At 33.4% G+C, this 22,456-nt stretch overlaps 1 protein-coding gene across 13 annotated transcripts in view; it reads left to right on the forward strand.

Annotated features, from left to right (window-relative positions):
• Positions 1 to 22,456, forward strand: part of Syt1 (synaptotagmin 1) — a 531,406-nt gene that overhangs the window by 67,703 nt on the left and 441,247 nt on the right. For 3 of the 13 annotated variants that reach the window (XM_087192509.1, XM_087192506.1, XM_087192504.1), the window contains one exon: positions 7,920 to 7,955. The exons of the other annotated variants lie outside the window; for them this stretch is intronic. The gene's annotated coding sequence lies outside the window, so the exon portion shown is untranslated. The remainder of the gene's footprint in view (positions 1 to 7,919; positions 7,956 to 22,456) is intronic. 13 annotated transcript variants of the gene reach the window in all.

The following is a 22,456-nucleotide window of genomic DNA, read 5'->3' on the forward strand; positions in this document are numbered from 1 at the left end:
GTTAATATAACTAGTAATTGAGTACTGTATATTCAAATACCACTGTGAATGAATTTCTTGTGTTCTCATCATGAAAAATGTGAAATATTTGAGGCAGTAGATATATTTATTTAATCATTCCATATTGTATTTAAAACTATAACATCACTTTGAATTAATCAATATATAAAATATAATTTGTCAATATATAATAAAAATGAAGTGTTTAAAAGTAGATACAGGATTAAAAGCAATATATTTGAAGTATTCAAAGGCTGAGGGTTGGCACAGACTTGTTTGTTTGGGGATTTTTTTGCATTTGTTTATATATATATATATATATATATATATATATATATATATATAAAATGACCTTGATGAAAATCTTGGGTGATTATTCAAATCGAAATAAATATTAAATTCATAAGATTTTAGAATAAAAATAGAAAATGAGATTAACAAAATATGTGGATATGCTCTGCTTTTGATAAATTTATAAGTATTGATCACAAATAATTGTTAGTTTTATTTCATATCTGGAATTGAAAAGAGATGTTATCCAGTCAATACCTGGCTTTCTTTTTGGTAAAACCAATTAACAAACTAACATTCCCCCACCCAGCTCTTAACCACATTCTTTTTTCTTGTGGAGTAGAGACATACTGAGTTGACCCTTTGTTTTTCTATTGCAAGACTTGAGTAAAATCTTCTTTGCTTGCTTATGCAAAGCAACAATTAAATATAAAGAACATCATTGTTCACATATAATAAATGTTTTAATTGTGTATGTGATTTTAAAAAGAAAAAAATCCTAGAAACTGACGTGAAAAATCTGAAGAGCAGAATGTGTAGATTAAAACATAAATGTGAACTGCTTTTAGAAAAGATAAATTGAAATTTACTATACAAGTAAACCAAGACTCTAGCTGAGGAATATGGCATAGAAACCTTTGTCTTAAGGGAACAGTACAAATGTGGGAGCAGCTTTAAAGCCTCCCAATTTTCTGGAGGTGGAGGAATCCCAAGGCAGATGAAATCATGTCCTCTGTCCTTAGAGAAAAGGCAGTCCATATTTCTAGCAGGTATAAAAAACAAAAGACCCACAGTTCTTGGACAGTACACCACAGAAATCATGCCTTGTCCAAGTCTAGATTTGCATGGACCAGACCTAGAAAACATTAAATTTAAAATTCTGAAAATTTATAAGATTTAAATTCTAAGAATGGTGTCTGCTAGACTTTGAAATTTTTGCATTTATATTTGGACAGGAGAACAACAATGGATAGCAAGTGAGCTTCCTGAGGTGACAACAGAGAAATCCTATTAGCTGATGGTGCTTGCCTTTCTTGTGAAAGGGTCCCTAAAGTTCAAAGCTGACACTGTACTAAGAAGGTTCTGAGAGACTAGTTCTGTGTCTCATTGATTCACTGAATTATTCATTCAATTAATAAATTTTGGAGCTCCTGCTATGAATCAGGCAGTGTGTTAAGCCCTGCAGCTATAATAGAAGCATGGTCCATGTTTTGTGGAAACTTAATTTTATTGCTTTGGGTAAAATTAATGTTATTCATCAGAAGGGAGGCTAAATACTAAATTATGAAACAGAATGGAAGTCATACCCCCTCAAAAAAAGGGAAAGGAATACAAAAGAATGAAAATTGGGATGCAAGTGTATGCTGGGTCATTAAAACTATTGGATTAATTATTCTTCCTTTATGTTGAAAACTAAGTGAAAAATATGTCATGTTAATCATTTCTAAGACTCACATGCTTTTATATACTAATGTTAATTTATCATTTACCAGGGGAAGGCTCTTATCAATTAAGAGAAATCTGTATAAATCAAAACAAAAAGGTAACCCTTCATAAGATTCCAAATTGTTAGAGCTAAGAACATATATAAATTCCTTATAAAGTCATTTGAAAGGGATATACTTATCTCTAGATACCTTAATTAGATCTTAGAGCAAAGTAAGCCTGTCTTGACCATATATGTAAAAACGAAAATTTTGATAGCTTTATAAAATATTTCAAAGTATGAAGAGTCAATTTTCCTTTGAAGTAACAAAGAGATATAATAACTAGCCAAATCTTTGACTCTACAGTAAGACAATCTTGAAAAAATTTTTTTCAACATCATCAAATCAATTATTGAGAGCTACAGTATTTTTCTAATTCTTTTAAGGATACATAAGAGAAATTTTAAGCTTGATCATCAAAGAATGCAGGATTTTAAAAAGGTGAGTAGATGAATAGATCGCATGATAATGGGGGATGTTTACTTAGATATAGACAAAGTATATAGATGCTTCCTCATCTGTAATATGTAGTGGTCAAATGAACATTATCTCTAAATTTCCTAGTAACTTGAGTACTGTGATTTTGTTATCCTTAAGAGTCAGAAATTCAAATGATGATTTGTATGTTTGCTACTATATAACTAGAAAATTAGGCCTTGATTATTTTAGATTCTTTAAAGCATCACACACATATATATACACACACAAATATATACATATGTATATGTATATATTATATATGTATATCTCTCCATATATATCATATATACATATAAATGATTTTGCACATCTTTTTTTGTACATCTTTTTAACAGGGTCCAGTAACATCCTTAGAAGTTGTGTTTCAGATCCACCTGTTTGCTTGTTTTTCTTCTTTAAATGGGATATTTACAGGTATTATTGAGATATATTTAACTACAATTTTTCCTTAATGAGAAGACAACTTTCATATTAACTGTACAATTAAAAAGTAATGCAGTATTTGTTAATATATGTGGACAAAAATTTTGTCCTAATTTTACCCAGTTTGGCAACTTGGTATAATTGAGGAAGATTTTATTTCTTTTTTCAAAGCTATTGCAGTAGGAAGGAAAGGCCAGAATTCAGCATGACTATTGCACTGAGATTAAGAAAGGAACTGTTCTTAAGAGCTGACTTACGTGAATGTGTGTGGGTTTTTTTTCCTTAAATTCTTTTATTGGTACATATTAGGTATACGATATGTTTACATTTATCATTGGGTGCTTGTACCTGTACATTATGTATCATGGTTCTTTTTTTTCCCCCATTACCTGTGTGCCCTTAACCCCCTCCACCTTTCCGTATTTACATAGGCTTTGTTCATATTTTTTTCTTTTCTCATAATTTTTCTTTTCCCCTCTTTCCTTTCCCCTTCCCCTCCCACCACCCCCGCACCTTTGAACCTTTTCCTATTTTAAATTACCAATTATTCATTTTAATCATTTTAATTGTTATTTACACTTTCAATTTCTCACACTAGAGAAACTATTCGGTATTTACACGTGTGTCTATATATTTCACTTAAGAGTATGGCCTCAGTGTGCATCCATTTAGCTATAAATGTCTCTAGTTTCTCGTTCTTTATAGCTGAGTAGTACTCCATTTTATGAAAAAACAAAAACTTCTTCATCCAGTTCCCGGTTGATGGGCACTTGGGCTGTTTCCAAGTTTTAGCTATTACAAATTGTGCTGCCTTGAACATGAGTGTGCATATATCGCTGTAGTAGGATTCTTTTAATTCTTTGGGGAAGGTACCCAACACGGGAATAGCTGGGTCAAATCGGACCTCTAGCCTTAGTTCTTTGAGGTATCTCCATACGGATTTCCACAGTGGTTGCACCAGTCTGCACTCCCACCAACAATGGAGAAGGGTTCCTTTCTCCCCACACCCCCACCAGCATTTGTTATTGGTTGATTTCTTGATAGCAGCCATTCTTTCTGGGGTGAGGTGGAATCTCAGTGCTGTTTTCATCTGCATCTTTGGAATGACCAGTGATATTGAACATTTTTTTATATATTTGTTTGCTGCTTTTACTTCTTTGTCTAAGAAATGTCTGTTCATTTCAGATGCCCATTTTTGAACTGGGTCTTTGAATTTGCAGGCTCTGATTTTTTTCCAGTTCTTTATATATTCTTGATAGTAGTCCTTTGTCTGAGCTACAGCTGCTAAATTTTTTTCCCACATTGTAGGTTGTCTCTTAGCTCTGTTGGTGGTTTCTCTTGCAGTGCAGAAGCTTTTTAATAAGATGAAATCCCAGTTGTTGATTCTTTGTGCTAGTTCCCGTGCTACTGAGGTTTTATTCACAAAGTTTTTTCCTATGCCAATGTCTTCCAGAGTTCTACCTAATTTATCTTCCAGCAAGTTTAGTGTTTCTGTCTTAATATTTAGATCTTTAATCCACTTTGATCTCAGTTTAGTGCATGGTGATAGATATGGGTCTAGTTTTAATCTTTGGCAAGTTGAAATCCAGTTTGTCCAACACCATTTATTAAATAGGCTATCTTTCCTCCAATGAGGGTGGTTGGCTCCTTTGTCAAAGATAAGGTGGCTGAGTATGTCTGGAGTTGTTTCTGCATCTTCTAATCGGTTTCACTGATCCTCGGGTCTGTTTCTTTGCCAATACCATGTTGTTTTTATCGCAATAGCTTAGGAGTATAGTTCCAAGTTGGGGATTGTGATACCCCCAGCCATGTCTCTGTTGCCTAGAACTGCTTTTGGTATTCTAGGTCTCTTCTGGTTCCAACTGAATTTTTGGTTGTTTTCTCTAGTTCTGTGAAGTATATTGTTGGAATTTCAATTGGCATTGCATTAAATCTATATAGCAGTTTTGGAAGTATGGCCATTTTCACTATATTGGTTCTTCCTACCCAGGAACAAGGGATGTCTTTCCATTTTCTTATATCCTCCTCAATCTCCTTTTTCAGAGTCCTATAGTTTTCAGTGTAGAGGTCTTTTGCTTCAGATGAATGTGCGTTTATTAGTTGTTTTTACCAAAAGAAAAAGGAAAGTTTCTTATATCTTCAAGGTAGCAGATAATTTTACAGTTTTGGGCACTGTCCCATGCAAGTTAGGCTCCCAACCTCCCACAAGACTGGGAAAAACATAAAACTCCTACCTTCCTTGATAATTCCATTTTGAATGGATGGCCCCTAAATCCTTGAAATAGGCATTTTTGGGTTATAAGACTGGCAAGAAGCTTGTCAAAAGATTTATATTTCAAAGGAGGAAAGATTTTTGCAATTACAAGTTTTCTAAAGTAAGAAAGGATAAATTAAGGGCCTGGAGATTGGAAGAAGCCTGTCTGCTGGTTAGTCAGACTGGAGGGAGTGTTGAGGTCCCTTGTGAACACTCTAGGTTGTAATTATGTTGTAATTTGGAATTCTTTTCCAGGGTCCTTTCCTTGTGGACCTTCTGGGTGTGACTTATTTGGATTCTCAGAAAGGGAGGAAAAAATAGGGATGTGTTGTTGGTACTTTCCTTTTCTTTCTGTTACTCACTATTTATTTCTCAGAAACTGTCCTTGTGGCCTTTAAATTCCATTAAGTTGAGTAGAAATTAGATATTTATCCTAGTAACAAACAACAATGAAACATAAATTACTGGGTTTACACAAAAGGCTGTTATAGAAACACAATTAATAGTAATATTTTTAGGACTTTCATAGGACATAACCATTATGATGAATTGAAAAGGGATGTGGTTATATTACAAAGACAAATACATTCAGAGCTGAATTATGATAAACAACTCCTTAAAAAGAAGAGCCATGTTCTTGCACTAGCATCTTATTACCTTCAAACTAGAAATAAAAGACAAAGATGCTTTTATGTCATCTTGTTAAGGAGATAGTGATAATTATAAATTCTTTCTCTCCTGCAGAATCTTCTAAACAAAAGCCGTAAGTTTTAGGAAATTCTATAGTGCCATAATGATGAAAATGATTCAAAATAAAAGAAGAGCTAACTAAATAAATTCCTAATGCTCTGAGAGCTATAGATCTTTAATACCTATTTCTTAGACATTACTTAAGGTAATTAGGCATGACTTTCCAGTTACATGTGGGACGGAAGAGGTGACTGGGCTGGTTGATGTTATAATTTTATGCTGTTAATGTGATGCTGACTGTATGATCAATGTGAAGGTGAAATAGCTAACATTTCCTATAAAGATGTAGAACTGGGAGTTTTAAAACTTTATTTAAAAGAATTATATCCGGAGCAAAAATTATGTTTTGGTATTCATTCTTTCCCTTCTTTTATTGTTGTTTTGCACTATTTACTTAGTAGTCAAATACTTGAAGTCTCCTCTTGATACAGGAAAACTATAATTCACAACCTACTAGATGTCAGATATACCAAATTCATGTCCCCTGAATATCAAAGAATGAATTCCAAGGAACAGAGGCTGTTAAGAGCAAGAAAGGTTTATTAACAGAAAGCTCCTGAGAGAAAAGAGGTGTCCCAAAGGGGATTGCCAAGGTGGTTCTTCATCAGAGATAATTTATACAGCAAAATCACAGTGTGGGTCCAATGTGGGTCAAACTACAAGCAACCTATAAGTCTGTAAATATAGCCACCTGGATAATACTGATCCAATAAAGAAATGAGTCCTGCATCAAGGGTACGGAAAGATCAAAGGAAATCCTGGAAAGAGAGGGGAGTGTGGGTCTAAGCGTACAGGTCATCCACCAATGTATCTCATGCCTGTCTGGGCCCAATGGAGCAAGTGGTAATGTGCTCTAGTTATAAAATAATCTCAGGTTGCTGTTTATCTCTAAGGGGACATGCAGGCCTGGCTATTGCTTTTCCATCCTGAGGCCAGACTCTCTTCAGATTCACCTCTAGCCACAATTCTGATGTCTCTTTTTCTTTGTGCTGACTTAAGGGTCCGATACCTCTCTGACTGTATATTAATTTCCATCTAACTTTGCTGTCTCTGTTACTCTCTCTTCCTTTCCTGTCTTTTTCTTCTATTTTGCTCTCTGTCAGCACTGTTTTTCTCCCATAAATATGGGACAACTGTAACTGTATTGTATACCTAAAATGTACCAATAAACTTAATGGGGGAAAATGGGACAAAAAAAGAATATATAACTGCAAATAGCCATTAGGGGTTAAGTCCTCATCGTGCCAGAACTCAGTAAGCCATCTATCCAGATTCACCCTGCCCTCTGGGTTTAAAAGGATAAAGCTGGTAGTGGGATAGAAATTAAAAACTGTGGCTCTACTGATAAGGAAACCTGGCAATAAAGCATAAATTAGAAGCAGTTCACCAGATTTACTTCTGCAGTGTTTCACTGCTATTACAGTGCCTGTTTTATCTTTTGGCTTCTATGGACATATGATCTGAGATAATGACCTTTCATCTATTTGCACAGATGCAAAGGAAAAAAAGACCCTAAAATGTATACACAGACTCACACACACATAAGCATAACTCACACACATAAATTATAAGAAATAATAATTCATTAATAGAGCAAATGTTATGAAGCCCTATGACTCATCATTCATGATTAACTCATAACAAAAATTAAAGAATAATTTTGAAATAAGTTGACAGATTGGACCAGAGGCACAAATCTATGCTACCCAGGAAGTGTAGCTCTGTACAGTAGTACTATGGGAACAGCTGCTGTCTTTGTGAAGCTCACATATTGGCCGCTTTTGTAGACTTTAATGAGGACAAAACTGATTAGCAGATTAGAAATTGCCAGAAAGCAGAGATACTCTGCTTAAGAATTGTTAAAATGAGTAGGATTTTTGGCTGATGTTATTCTTTGTTCCTCTAAGGATTTATAAAATGAGTGTCCTACGTGTAAACACCTGCTTCTTCAGGAAAGCATCCATCATCCAGTTACCAAACAACACAGACAGAGGGGCACTTCACACATCTGGAAAGCCTTAAAATTTGTGTATTGCTATTATTAAATTTCTGCCATGGATAAGACCTTTTAATCGGGTGTTTTCTGAAATGAAATAAAATAAACCTAGTACATAAAATGAACTGTTGAATAGTTTAAAGTAAAAGAAGCATTTCAAAGGATATTTCATTTAAATGCAAATTTAGACCATGAGTTATTAAATACAATCTGGATTTTCATATTCTTGTTTTTCTAGATACATGGAGCCAAAGTCACCTTTTGAACTTGCAAAGTAAGCTTCTAAACTTAAATCTTCACTGTTACAATAAAGTTCCTTATTTTCATTGTTAAAAGACAAATGCTAAAGCTTTATCTGAAGCATTACTTTTACCTGTAAAGACAAGGGAACTGAATTAACAGGGGAAAGGATAGGACCCTAGAACATTTAGGTCATGGCTTTAGAATAAGAACTCTCAGCAGTTTCGTGCACAGTGGATAATTAAAATCGATACAAAATAATTACACAGCTATAAGGATCTCCAGGTACTTAATCCAGTCCTTTGTCTCCAAGAGAAACTAACTCTAGTCTCAACTAACCTCCACACAGGCATTTGGATTATATGAGAGAAATGAAGATCTTGGATATACTTTCTATACTTACCAAAAATATTGTAGACGTGGCCCATAACATGTATTTAGAAAGAGGTTGTTTTTATAAGCATAACATCAACATCATTTACAGTGAATTTAGGATTTCCCACATGATAAGTGGTTTGTCATTTTTAGTGTCTCTCGTATCTTATCTTATAAATCCAGATCATGCTACTTTCTCCATAAACTTTGCCAATCTAAATTTGTGTTCATTTTGGTTTCTTTATTTAAAGCCTTGGGACATATACATAACTCTATACCATAGGATAAATAACCATCTAGAGCAGCTTTTGTTTGCTCTCCATCTAAATGAGAAGTCCTTGAATGAAGGTCCCCAGAGCAGCACTCTTTACTTACTCATTACCCAGCAATGTTGGTTGATATTTGTTTATATATCTTGTTGAAACTACTTCTTTTTATTGTTCTGCCCTCAGTGGAACTGAAGACAATTGGGAGAAATGTTGGGTTTTCTGCCTGATTTCAATTCTGTATTTCAACTTCATGTTTGTATTTATTCCATTTTAAGGATCTCTGGTTATTTTATGAGAACAAGCATCATGAAGTAAAACAAATATTTCCCAGTTCCATTAATGTTGCACTTTGAGCAAAATTTAATATGACAAAATTGTTCTCTGATAAAAGATTATGGATGGTCCTGTGGAATTGAATTTTATTTTTTAGATGCATTGTTCCTAAAGAAAAGAGCAATGGTTACTGAAGCTTTTTATAAATCAGTAGAATCTAAAATCCCTAAAGTAATGTGTCAAGTTAGATTAGTGGACTAGTCCAACAATACATTTCATTTCAAAAAGGTCAACAGTGAAAACTTATGTGCTTTTGCATTACTAAATTGAACTGGTGATGTTGAATATTTAATTGTGTGCTCTGTGAAAAAAATTCCAACCAGATTCATACCATTTAGAATATTGTTTAATAGAATCTACACAGGGAATGCAAGGGAGGGAGGGAGGGAAGGAGAGAGAGAGAGAGAGAGAGAATAATACTTTAGAAGAAATAGAGGGCTATTTTCATTGTTAAAGAAAATCTTAGAGAAATTGTACATATTTTACATTCTGCTTTGACAAGATAGAAGAAAATTTTCAATAAGTATAAAACATTAAAGCACCACATGGAACTGTATATATTCAGGTCCATATTTTCCTGAATCTTGCCATCCTTAATACTGGTCAAAATGAAAGAGTACTATTAAAGGAAGTATTTCTCACTGGTTGTTATTTGTGCAACCAATTGTCTTCACAATTGCCTATTTATATTCTCTGACCTCCATTCTATACAGTATGTCATCACAAAATTCTGCTTGTTCCTCCTGATAGAAACCTGATTAGTTTGCCTGCCAACAACAAGGGCAACAGAGATGAAGACCATTTATTTTATTACACCATGAGAGGAGGGATCAGGACAGGCTAAATGTGGGGATGCCATTGCTTTCAGGTCCCATTGTCACTTGACGATCATCACTTTCCTTTCCTCTAAAATCTTTCTTTGAACATAACTCCCAGCACTGTCTTCAAGTCACTGTAGAGACTGGAATTAGCCTTACTGTGTTCCTTTTGGCCTCAAACCTAAGCATCCTTTCGTACAATTTTAGTATCTTTGTGGAGAGTGCATCAATTTACCCAGAATCTTTCACCAACTCTCTATGCAGTGAACATAATCAAAGCCCACATCCAAAGAAAAGAATTAACCTCCATTTGAGTCCTTATTGAGATCTCTGTTTTGTTTCCATATCCTTGTCATTTTCAATTTAATCCTCCAAAAGCACCACATTAAACCAGATCACCGTTTCCCATTACTATGTGTTCCATCTTCTTATATTCAGCCTTCAATTTAGTTCTCAACATTTGTCTCTGCATGTTTTATAACTTGCACAAGGTTATAACTTATCCAACAGTTATCCAAATACATATAACTCTCCAGACTTTTAAGTCTTTCTCATGACCTCTCTCCATCTTTTTCAACATCCCCAGGAGATGGGAAGTGGGAGGAATTCTCTCCTTTATAATACACATTATTCTCCTCTGTCCATATGAATTTATCTGTGTGGCTCTCTGGACTTAAATAGAACTATGTCCCACTATATGGTACAATTGCATTTATTTCTTTGTTTTGTGGTTAACTGTGTATGTTCTCAAGTCTCTTCAAATACCTGAAAGGTGGTACAGCTTACTGTATTAGTAGAGTATTCAGCGATTGCCCCCAATTAGCTTTCTCTGACTTATTATTTCATTCCTCTGAACTACAGTTGTATAATATGTAATATAAGGACCTTGGTTAATATGACACTTTAAGTTTTGCACATTGTCTATGAAATCATCAGAAAAACTGACCATGGCTTTTCTGTTCATTTGTCCCATATCACATTCTTTATAGCAATGTAATAGGACTGATATTAAAAAGCATTAATTGAATAAGAAAGAGGTGAATATTTTCTAAATTCTTTTGTACAAAGTATGATAATTTACAAGGAGTTTCTACACCATTTGGAGACCTAGTACTTTAGTCATCTACCATCTGTTCATCACATCTCTGATTGGATTTCTTCACTGCATCGTGTCTCACAGGTCACTTCTCTAGCCTATGACACAAATACTAAAACCAGTAGAAATAACATGAAATGCCAGGTTTGGAAAAACAGACTTTAAAGTTCTAGTGACAGATATACAATGTAACACTGCCATAATTGCTTTAGAAAGACATTTCAAAACTTCTCAATGACAACTTGTAATGACTGTCCTTTTATTTTGTAAAACTACCATTGTTGTTCACTATTACCAAGGCCCTATTACATGGTCCATCTTGCTTGAACCTCTTACTTAGCCACAAGTTACAACTTATTGTTGAATTGGCTGCCTATAGTCTCTAAATTTGCACTATTATATAAATGTTTAAATGGCAATATCTTGTAAACTTTGCAATTTATATCTTTCAGAAGCCTATATCTTTACATTTATACATTGATAAACAATATTGAAAAATTATTTTTACAATGATTTCAGAATTTTAAGATACTCTGGAAAAGGATATATGATAACAGATGGTTCATTTTTAGTGTAGTTCAAATATACCCTATGGTCATAGAATAGTTTCTCTTATTTTAAACATTTAAGTAACAGTAGTATTAGCAAATACCATCATTTGCCCTGCCATATGTAATATAGGAATGAGTTGTTTAGATGTTCAAGAGATTAACTTGATTTATATTTATCTGGGAGACGGAGGCTCAATAAAAAAGAAAATATTTTGATAAATAAGTTACTCTGCATAGCATAGCTTCTATTTAAAAACTGTCAGCAAGCTATTAAGTTTTAGGACTTTTGTCTGTTTACCACATAATATTTGTAAGTAGATAACACTTTCGGCTTTTGTTGGAGTGGGGGGAAATGTTAAGAATGCAAATATAACAACAAAATCTCTGAGGAAAAAGTGTGCCTGTTGAAAACAATATTGCTCTAAAGATAGATTACTTTTAAAGTAATGAATTAAAGAATATTATGATCATATAATGAGGAAAAAATGAAGCTAATTTGTACTAAATGCAAAACAAATAAAATTATGATGTAGTAATTCAAAACAGAAATGAAGCTTATTTATATTTGCCTTACCTTATTTATCATAGTATTTCATTTTTTTCTTTAATTGTAACTTTGGAGAAACTATTATTTTGGGCTAAAATTTAATTTTAATATACACTTGAACACACATTGGCATTGTAGCCCTCTATTAAAGTGGCTGAGATTACTATCCAGTATGCAAAAGTACTTTAGATTAATGTAGAATAATTTTAAAGGGAAAAACATTTTTCATTAGTTTTTTGGACACAACTTAGAATTTGGAAGTTTTAATTTCCTAAAAGTTGTTACAGAAACACATCATACTCAACTTCAAAATAAAATTTCTGCTACTATTAGACAAACTCTGGACACATGTACCTGAAACTGTCACCTTGATTACCTTGCCACCATGTAGCTCTTCCTTGACAATGTCTTTGTCAAGCAAGTTTAAAAGAATAGGCAACCATAGATATGTGAGAGACAGAATTGAACTTGTAAATAACACAGCAATTCAACTGTTGAGCTTTTTCAGGATAAATGTCAAATTTCATTCTTATATTTTTTTTCATTTTTATAATTTATTTCCTTTTGCAAATGTTAAGTCACTTAGACATCGTTTTTGTTTCTGAGCCAGTATTTGTGGATCATTACCTGGAAGTTTATAGTTTCAGATAGTCTTTTCTATATGTTTTCTTACACATACACATATATATGCACATAGTGATGGCAGACGGGCAAAGATAGGCTGATTGGGGATGGCATTTTTGATTTCTAGTTTTCAAGGTTTATTATTTCCTGCTAGGTCTTATTTCTGAGACAAGAGGGTACATTTATTCATACATATCTTACATATATACTATATTTTTCTATGTAAGATTTCAGAATTCTAGGTTAATTAATGATATTGTTTAGGCAAATGTTACCAAGCCAACCCTCTCTCCTTTGTTCAGGAAATCAGATTAGTGTGGCTTGTGTGACACTCACTCATTGCTTCATCGGGCTTTGGCTCTAATCCAGTCAGGTCAGAATTGTGCTTCACCGATAACATGGGGTTTGACAGTGTTATCCAAAAACATGATTCTCACAATGATAGTGAGAAACCTTTCCCATTTGCATCCAGAGAGCAAAAGAAAATCATGCTCACTTTGTCCTTAGTCCCTTATCCGCCCTCCCACAAACAACATGCCTTCCCTCCTATGTAAAATGGAGAGCAGCCTATGTTGGTTTTGCTATTTTTTCTAATATTTTTCAATCTTGAAGGAGATTTGAAGACTAATAAAATAACTGTAGTTCAAAATATGTGGTTTTTTCTTTAAGGTCAACACTCTATTTGATGTTGTTTAAAGGCTTCACGGCTCTTTTTATAAAGCAGTAATATCCATAAAAATGTTTTGGCTCAAGCAGATAGATAATAATATTCCAGCTCATAAAAACTAAATAAGTAGTTCATATATTAGAAAATTATAATATAAACATTTTTTGTTTTTATTTCAATAAAATGTTCTTTTAAAAATGTTTGAAATCTTAAGTATAAACATCCAAAAGATCATCTCTTACAGTGAGGGAACAGATTTATTAATTCCTTAAGAATTTGCTGAGCATCTGCTGAATGTCAGATCTCTCCTAATTGAAGATATAGCAAGAAACGAGAAAGGCAAGATTCTTGCTCCTCAGAAGCTTATATTCTTATAATATGTAAGTGATGAAAGCATTCATTTATGAAACCTGGAACTAAAACCACTAGACTGAATGGTTCTACAGTACTTGTAACATTACATTAATAAGCAGTAAATACTTTCGTTGATACATTTACTCACCAAATTTGATGGGCAATGAAGATACATTTTTTGCTAAAATATTCCAGTATTGGGGTGAACGATAAAAGAACTGGATTTTATCAGAATGTAGTTTAGAAATATTTATTTGTTATGAGTCTGCCTCTGTTTTTGAAAGCAAGTTTTTATTTCTAAAATATTTATATCTATTTATTAACAATTAGTGAATTCATTGCTATATTGGATGGGGCATCACTTGAGGTATTTAAGGTTTTTTTCTTTGTGTCTCTTTACTACTCTTGAAAGAGTTGCAGCTTATTTCTCCTACTAGTTTGGTTTCTTTCTATTCTTTCTGAAAGCACAGTTTTCAGGCAAATACCAATACTATGGACTTCAGTCCCTCACTTTAAAAGAAGGTGATTTGGATGATAACAACCCTTGTGTACTGCCCAAATGTTTAGCCTTTGAACACATCCTGCAAAAGTGAAAATATACTTAAAGATGGTGAAGAAACAGAAGGATATTTTTAAATTGAAAAATTTTCGCCAGTGAAGCCTTTTCCTGAAAGAAACATTACTCACATTGAGAAGAGGTTACATATCATGACCCGGAACTGAAAACTCAGCGTCTGGTGAATTGAGGCTCTTCCGGAGCCTAGCCAAACAGTTTGTGTTGGTTACGGTCTCTTCCTGCAGGCCATCACATTCAACCAAATGAGATACACCGTGCCTTACAAAAGTCTGAACCCAGAGAGGAAAAACAGATTTCACTTAAGATAAAATGATGAATGCAAGATTAATAATTTTAAATATATACTAAAATGCTGTTACCCAGACAACAGACTGTGGGAAATAGCTCACGTAGCTTTGTAGGGTAATAAAGACTTTGTTTTTGCTTCGATGTTTTCTTCAATTTCTTTATAGAATTGCTTAGGTTAGTTTCATTAGTTTAGAAATGCGTGGCCTATTGCAAGAGAGACAGTTTAAAAACTGATGGGATTTAAAGAAATTGAGTATTTACGTGGATGAAAGATTAAGTTAATCTAAGGCTTTTATATAAACCAGTCTTTAAAAACTTTTAATAAATATTTTATTTTAATCTAATAAAATATCTCCATAGGCCAGCAGCATAATAAGATAGCAGCTATAAATTTCCAAGTTTCTTCAGAGATTTTTAAAGGATAATAAAAATACTGCATGTGGAAAATAGATAAACTTAACAACTGTTGTAGAAAAAGATACAAATATAATACATGAAAAGCCCCACAAATTATTTTAACCATTTAATCAGGAAAAGAACAGCACCATTTCTCAGATAATTTTTAACTCCATATTACTATAACTCACTATATTAAACCCTTTCAAAATGAAAGAATTAGTCGTAGGATAACATTTTCTACAATTAATGACATATTTAATTTTCTTATTTAGTCATATTGCTGTCTTTACTCCTAATCAAAATATGATTTAGAGAATGTATTATTTCATCCAGAAATTAACAGCTGGCTTGTAAGAAACACTTAAGTTAGGTTAATTACTGCCTTTTGAAATTTTATAATATACTGTGACAGAAAATTAATGATGCTTGGAGTATTTAGCATAGTTCATAACCCATATTTTAATGAAAATAAACTATTATTAATAATACACATTCTACAGATATAATATATGCCAATTGCTAGGCATTTTATGCCTGTACTATATAATTCTACAAAATGAAAACAGATTCATTCTGTTTATTACTTTAGTCTTCACAGAGTAAAATTTGCATTCATTATATTCATGTATATATAGGATTGCATAAATTCAATCAATTTAAGACAGACAAGTGGTGTTTGACTGACGTTTCTCAAGATTATAATCTGGTCAAGAATTCATTTTCCTGCCATCTTATCACAGACATATGAACATTTTAAATTAGACTGGACATGTTAGTATTTTAAGTGACAGCGTTCCCATGCTTTGCCCTGTGGTGAAAGTTCAGTGTTTGCACAGTGCCATGAAGAGGTGCTGCATAACACACTCCAACACTAAATGCATGACGTATCTATTTCTGATGTCTCAAATGAATTTCTTACAGAATCCTAAAATAAAATCACATTTCTCTATAGCAACAAAGTAAGTCCCTTATGGTATATTACAACAAACTTCAAATTTAAGTGCCTCAAAGTTACTTACTTCTTTCTTTCATTAGTCCTACTGAATTCAGTGGTTGTCTTTATACCAGTGGCAAGAGACTGGCTATAGGCTGTCTCCAAACTAAAGTCTACCATTATAGGAAAAACGTGGTAGATCCCTAGACTAATATTTTTGGAACCACAAACATAAAAATAATATACAGGGTGCCTTAGTGGTCTTGTAGAAGATATTTGGGAAAATACAGAATTGCAATCGAATAATACAGGAAATTTGAAAAACATAGTATCGATGGTCAACATGTCTATATTAATAATGAATGTGAAATACGCTTTTATTAGTTTTATAAAATAATGCCAACCAATTTCTATTCAGGGTTGTGATTACAAGTAAAATATGTCCACTAATTTCAAGAGAGCTCCAAGTGAATACAGAAGATATTAGTTCTCACAAAATAATATAGTTCAGCTTTTTAAAACTGGATATAAGAAATATCCAGCTTGAGAGTCCTCAATCATCACATCATTTCATTTAAAATTTACTTTTAATTTTCTGTATTCTAGAGGTTCATAGACAATGAAAATTATTTCTGTGTTACTGCTAGAGAAAATATCTGAGATGGGGTAGAGCAGAAATTATATATATATAATTACTTTATAATAAACATAATTATAATTAATATAAAATTATAAAATTGCTGCTGATAAAAGGGGTTCTATGTTAGGCTTCTGTAAGGAATTTTCATTTAAGACACTAGAACTCAGGGTAGTTTATAACAGAAATAAATTCATCTAGAAGAACAAAATTCAAAGAAGCTAGCTAGAGACATTTATTTCTGAATGAGAGAATGTAATAGAATTTCAAATTTCCTCATTTGGTTTATGCCACACATTGAGAAATAACCATATGTAAAAGAAAACCCAGAGAATACCTCAGTGGTTCCTGCTCATTCACTTGAGAAGACAAACAGAAGGAAACATGTAAAAATGAGCAATCTAAATTATATTGAGTCATCTGAACTATAAATCATTTGGCATATGAATTTTGCTCTAACTTAACAGGAAGAATAGAAGCAAATGTTGGGGATGTAGCTCAGGGGCAAGGTGAAATTCTTGGCTAGCAGGCAAGGGTCTTGGTTTCAATTCCCAGCACTACCAGAAAAAAAAGTAGATGAAAATGAATGTTATAATCAATGTTTGTAAATAGCAAGAGAATAATTTTTTTGAAAGTTGTAAATGTCCTATTATTTTTGTTAACCACAATTCTCAAACAGATAGGTTTTTTTTTCAAGCACACATAATAAAAACATCACTGGATATCATCTCTAAATGTAACTACAATGAAGAGTTGAGTGTGAACCTTTTCAAATATTTGGTGATATACAAATATATAATTTTACATTAATGATAGTTTCTGTAATATTCCATTGCATACGCTACCATTTCACTCAGCCATGTAAGGCATAAATGTACAATATGAATCCATATGAACGTACTTTACAATTTGTTTCATTAAATTGTTTTATCATAATTCATTAAAATACAGTAATGTTTTTCAGAACCATACTTTCATATAATAGTATAAGCAAACATGTGGTAAAGGTAAATAAACAATGACACAGTACATATACTTATAGTGGAATTTACATTTTGGCAGAGCTTCTGCAAAGCCTCACTGATGGAAAAAGGAATAATTTCAGTGAAGGATATTACACATACTCTTTCCTGTCATTCTAGCAAAGTTTCTTTATAGAAATTCCCAGCATCATTGTATAGCAGAGGAAAACTGTTTCAGAAAAGTTAAAGAAAAAGTATTGAAAGATACCTAGTTAATAAATGACAAAGCTAATAATCAAAACCAGTTGCCTTGGAATGGTTCTTTGATGTTCCCAGGTCAACAAATCACAAGAAAGTCACTTCAAATATGTATGTGTTCATTTGAGTAGATTGTCCTTTTAATCAGGTAATTTGAGCTGTTTCCCTTAATCACAACCCTGTTTTTATTTTTTCAAAAGATGCAACAATTTTGCTCTTTTGTTTTTCACCACTTGACATCCTTAACAGTAACTTGGCTGTTTAGACCAATATGGAACAGCCATTGCTGGGATCACTGAAAAGATCAACTTGCAAAGACTTCCAAGAGTAATGATGGGTTTCTAGATTGTTAAATTTTAATTTCAAAGTGACATCACCCCAGGCATCAAAAGATGAAGCTTTCATATGGACCCATTTTTGTATTACATTAAAGGTAGATAGTCTGTGTGAGAAATAAGGTAATTCTCTATGTAAATGAACAGATACATTCCCCTCTGAAAAATAGTTAAATCTAGATTTTTATGTGGATTAACTGTTTCCTCTAATTCAGTAATCCTATTGTTTTCAAAATAAATCCTCACATGTAACATTTTACAAAGCAGATTTTTCTGTTGGGTAAAAAGTTTTCATCATCTTCTAATTATCTAAATGTCAGCCTATTCTGGGACCAGGAGCTCCATTCACTTATTTACTAAATAAAACTTAGAAGAAATTATAATTTAATAGATTTATGTTGAATTCTAAAATATAAAAACAAATTAGTATAAATTCATTGTCTTAATATAGTAGGTACCAATATCTTCATGTAGTGCATGAGCAAAGAATTAATGCAAGTAAAATATCAGAAAAAATGAGAACCCAGAGATAACTTTGGGTTCTAATAAAATAACATATGAGAACTGTCCTTATTTCAGTTCTCGAGAGAGCAATAACATGAGATTTAATAATATACAAGTTTTAAAGTACTTGGAATGCTCCAAGATGAGAACCATTAAAGTCTATTGTTTAAAATATGGTGTTAGTTTTTAAACTCTATAAAGACGTAAAATGGCTGATTCACATTAAAATAAAACTCTTAATCTATGAATCAGTGCAGTAAACAAGATATTCAGCCCACTCATTGGCATCATGTTTAAAACAGATGAATGACCAGATTTTTTGTTCACCTGAGTGGCTGTTTTGTTGTGTAGGTGCAGCCACCATGCAACTCCTAGTGACTCGCCTGTGAGAAGGCTGACCGGGGCCTATGTGTCATTCTGGATGTCTCCGAGGTGCACAGTTCTGTCCGTTCTAATGACCACACTCAGCAAGCACCAGCTTTTGAAGGAGACTCCACTAATTAGCTTAGTCGATATAGCATCTGGTAACTGGTTGGTGGGCTAAACAGAAAGGACTCCTGAAGTGAAGGATGGAAAAATGACTTCTCCAAGCCAATAAGACCAAAATGACATATAAGCACAAAACCTACAGCCATGATGAGTTCAATCATTTACATTTCCTGCTCTTAAACATTACCTGGCACTAAATGCTGGGCTAAAATGCAAATAATTAGAATTGCACAATATTCAGTATTTCAGTTTGGCATCCGTTTCATGATATAATAAGACTTATCATTCGTGAGTCTGTCTTCTTTTTCAGAAAAAAAGAAAAGCAAAACAAACAAGTGAGAACAATTTGATCTGTCCTGCTCTGACAGACACTGATGCAGGTGGTTTAAAAACAAAGCATTTAATCAGGCAGGGTTTTACTTAAACTACTTGATGATTCATCATCCAGCCTCTGCTCATTGTTAATTGTGCCTCTCTGAGCTATTATTTATAGAATATTTAAAGAGCCTGGGCTGCATGTGCCTCTGTCTTGGGTTCTATTGTACTATAAATTATAGCTCCAATTTGTTTCAAATTCAGCATGGACTGTCAGGATGCCGTGACTCATTCCTATTCAGATGAATACCATATAGTAGCTATACTGAAAAGTATTGTTGCCACTATTAATTTATTGGCAATTCTGAAATACTCCTAGACAGCAGTTTTGTCAGGTGTTAGCCTGATAAAAATCGCTATATTCCCAAAACCCCTTTTTTTCTACCAGGAAAAAAATAAATAAATGGCTTGATGAACGCTGTGTAGATTCTTGTCTGTTTAAAATGGCCATTGCTATACAGAGATGTTCAGGATGACACCCCTAAAAGATGACACACCTCAAGAGAAGAGACCACTATTTGTGGCATTTCCTAAGTCGAGCCTAGGTAAATTGGTTACATTCTGTAACCTGAGGGTTTTTTGTTGTTCTTCTTTTATTTTTGTTTTCTTGAGCTGACTATTAAAAGCAAATCAGGATTGGATTAAAGAAAAGAAAAAAATAACATTGAAATGACAAAAATCATGCTAATTTTTAGCATATGATAATTACAAATTAAATAGATAGGCTGCTTCCCCCTCTGCACCTAGAAGCAAAACATTCTGTTTTGTTCATCTCTGTGCCCTGAGCCTTGAACGACACAGTAGGGACAACATATATGTAAGTCTGGGAACTGACCCATGAATGAATATACCTGAAAGACAAGCTGTGGGCCTAGATGATTGTGAAGCTGGAGAAAGTTTGTTTTGGCTTTTTTTTTTTCGTTATACTACTCTTCTATTTACTCTTTATTTTATGAAAAAATAAAACCAAATTTCATAACCAAATAATAAGAGAATAACAATCATTATTACAATGTATATTGTTATCTTGAGAGCTTGTTTGGAGGTTCTAGCAGGGGAGCGCAGCTACTCGTATACCCTTGACCGAGGAAACGGGCCTCCTCTAGCCGGGGTGGTCGTCCTCTTCGAGCCAGCGCACAGCTTCCGGAGGGACGCACATGGAGCAGTGAGGGAGGAAGGGGCCCCCCGCCTAGCCAGCCAGATCAGCCGAATCAATCCTGGCGACCAATGGGGTGACCGATGTCGCAGCCAGACCGCCCTCACATCCGTGTGTTATCTTTAAAGTAGTTACTCAGTACAGGACATAAACCAAAAAGATTTTTACAAAAAAAAAAAAAATGCGAACAGATAATAACACAAACTTTTTTTCAATTAACTAAAGTAAACTGGTAGCATAAGAGAAACAAATTAGCATATGTATTTTTTTTAATCTCAAAGTATGAGAATAAACGTGCACGGTAAGAGAATTGAGAGACCGAGAGTCCTCCGCACAATGACCACAACAACATGCATTACTCACGTGGTACTGCATCTGTTACAATTATCCCTTATGGCTCCTAGGAGGGCTTACATGCAGTCGGTTCATCTTTTTATTTCCAGCATACAGTGTGGCAAATCGTAGGTGGTAGAGGTGCTCTAATATATGTGCAGCACCATCATCCTTAAATCTTAAAATTTTATCCAGTTTAAAAAATCGGTTGAGGTGTTTGTCTTGGTAGTGACATAAATTGGAATAATTCACCAGGAGCAATGTCTGAAGGAATTTAGGCACCCAGCAAACACAAATTTTAATAAAATTTTAAAATTCATAACACAGTAGGAAGTTTGGAAAACACAAATATCGCCTTGCCAGGGAGAAAGATTTTTTACATTTTTCATAAAATATTTCAGGAGGGAAAGAAGGTGGGACATAGAGAAGGAGGGAGATAAGAAGAAAGGAGAGTGGGTCAGATTTTCCCTTAGTCCTAACCTGGTTTGCTTTGGATATCTACCCAGAACTGTTGATTCTTTTAAATTACTCAAATGTCAAAACAATTAACTTTTGACAACTAATATTTTAATTCGCTGTATTTTAGGGTCAGTGATATGTAGGCAAAGTATTCAGACTTAGCAAACAAAGTCATGTAATAGAATTCTTAAACTACTTAGAAAATCTGAGAGGAACTTCCTTTAGCTGCTTCATTTGTGGCCTTAGAGAAATAATGTATTAATCTGCAATTAGATCACGTCATCTTTCAGGATGTTTTGTTAAGGTGAAACCTGTAATTAGACATTTTAAATTGCATGTCACTCCCACCCACAGGGTTGACACATAATTTTTCTTTGTGGCATAGTTCTGTGTAAGGACTCACTCACTCGATGTATGCAGAAGTCACCTTGACCGTGAAAATAATATTGTTCTAAATTACATCTTAAGAATTAACTCAAACTATTTTCCATTATCTGTTTCTCCGTACTTTTTTACTTACTTATTAACTTAATATAAAATTTATATTTGAAGATGCAATAGTTATCAAAATGTTTAACAGGTAGTAAGTGACAGACGTAAAATAACCTTATATGGTATCCTGTCCATCTTTCATTACGGTAGGAATATACTTAGAAATTTAGAGAAAGACAGAACTTTATATGTAAATATCTACTTAATATTGAAACTATTTGTTTTATCCATTTGTTGTGTCTATGGTAATTACTTTGGAAATTTTTTTTTCAATAATGGCATATTTGTTATTGCAAATAACTTTAAATATATTTTCCATATGGGATTTTGATAAACGTTAGCACATGGAGGAAAAATAAAATGTACAACTCCATCTATATGAATAAAATAATGAATACTAAATATTAAAGTCCCACATGCTAAAGTGTACTTAAATGAATGTAATATTGCCTGCATTATATTTCTCTACTCTTTTACTGCAATGTTAATCAGGAATTTAAATTATATTTTTGGGCTTGGGACCATCCTGAGTATTATGTGTAAAGGAAGTGATGATGGAATCCTTATTTTAGCGTTAGCAACCATTTCAAGGGAGCTAATTAAAATCTTTATCTGAACCTTGAAGATAGGAAAACTTCGAAGGCAGGTGCTCAGTTCATATACCTATTGAGATTTTCTTTTCAGTTTTCTATATCACATTTCT

The sequence above is a fragment of the Heterocephalus glaber genome, unplaced genomic scaffold, assembly GCF_053883595.1.
Source record: "Heterocephalus glaber isolate CG9 unplaced genomic scaffold, H.glaber_assembly_v1.0 deba00001571, whole genome shotgun sequence".
NCBI classification, from domain to species: Eukaryota; Metazoa; Chordata; class Mammalia; order Rodentia; family Bathyergidae; genus Heterocephalus; species Heterocephalus glaber.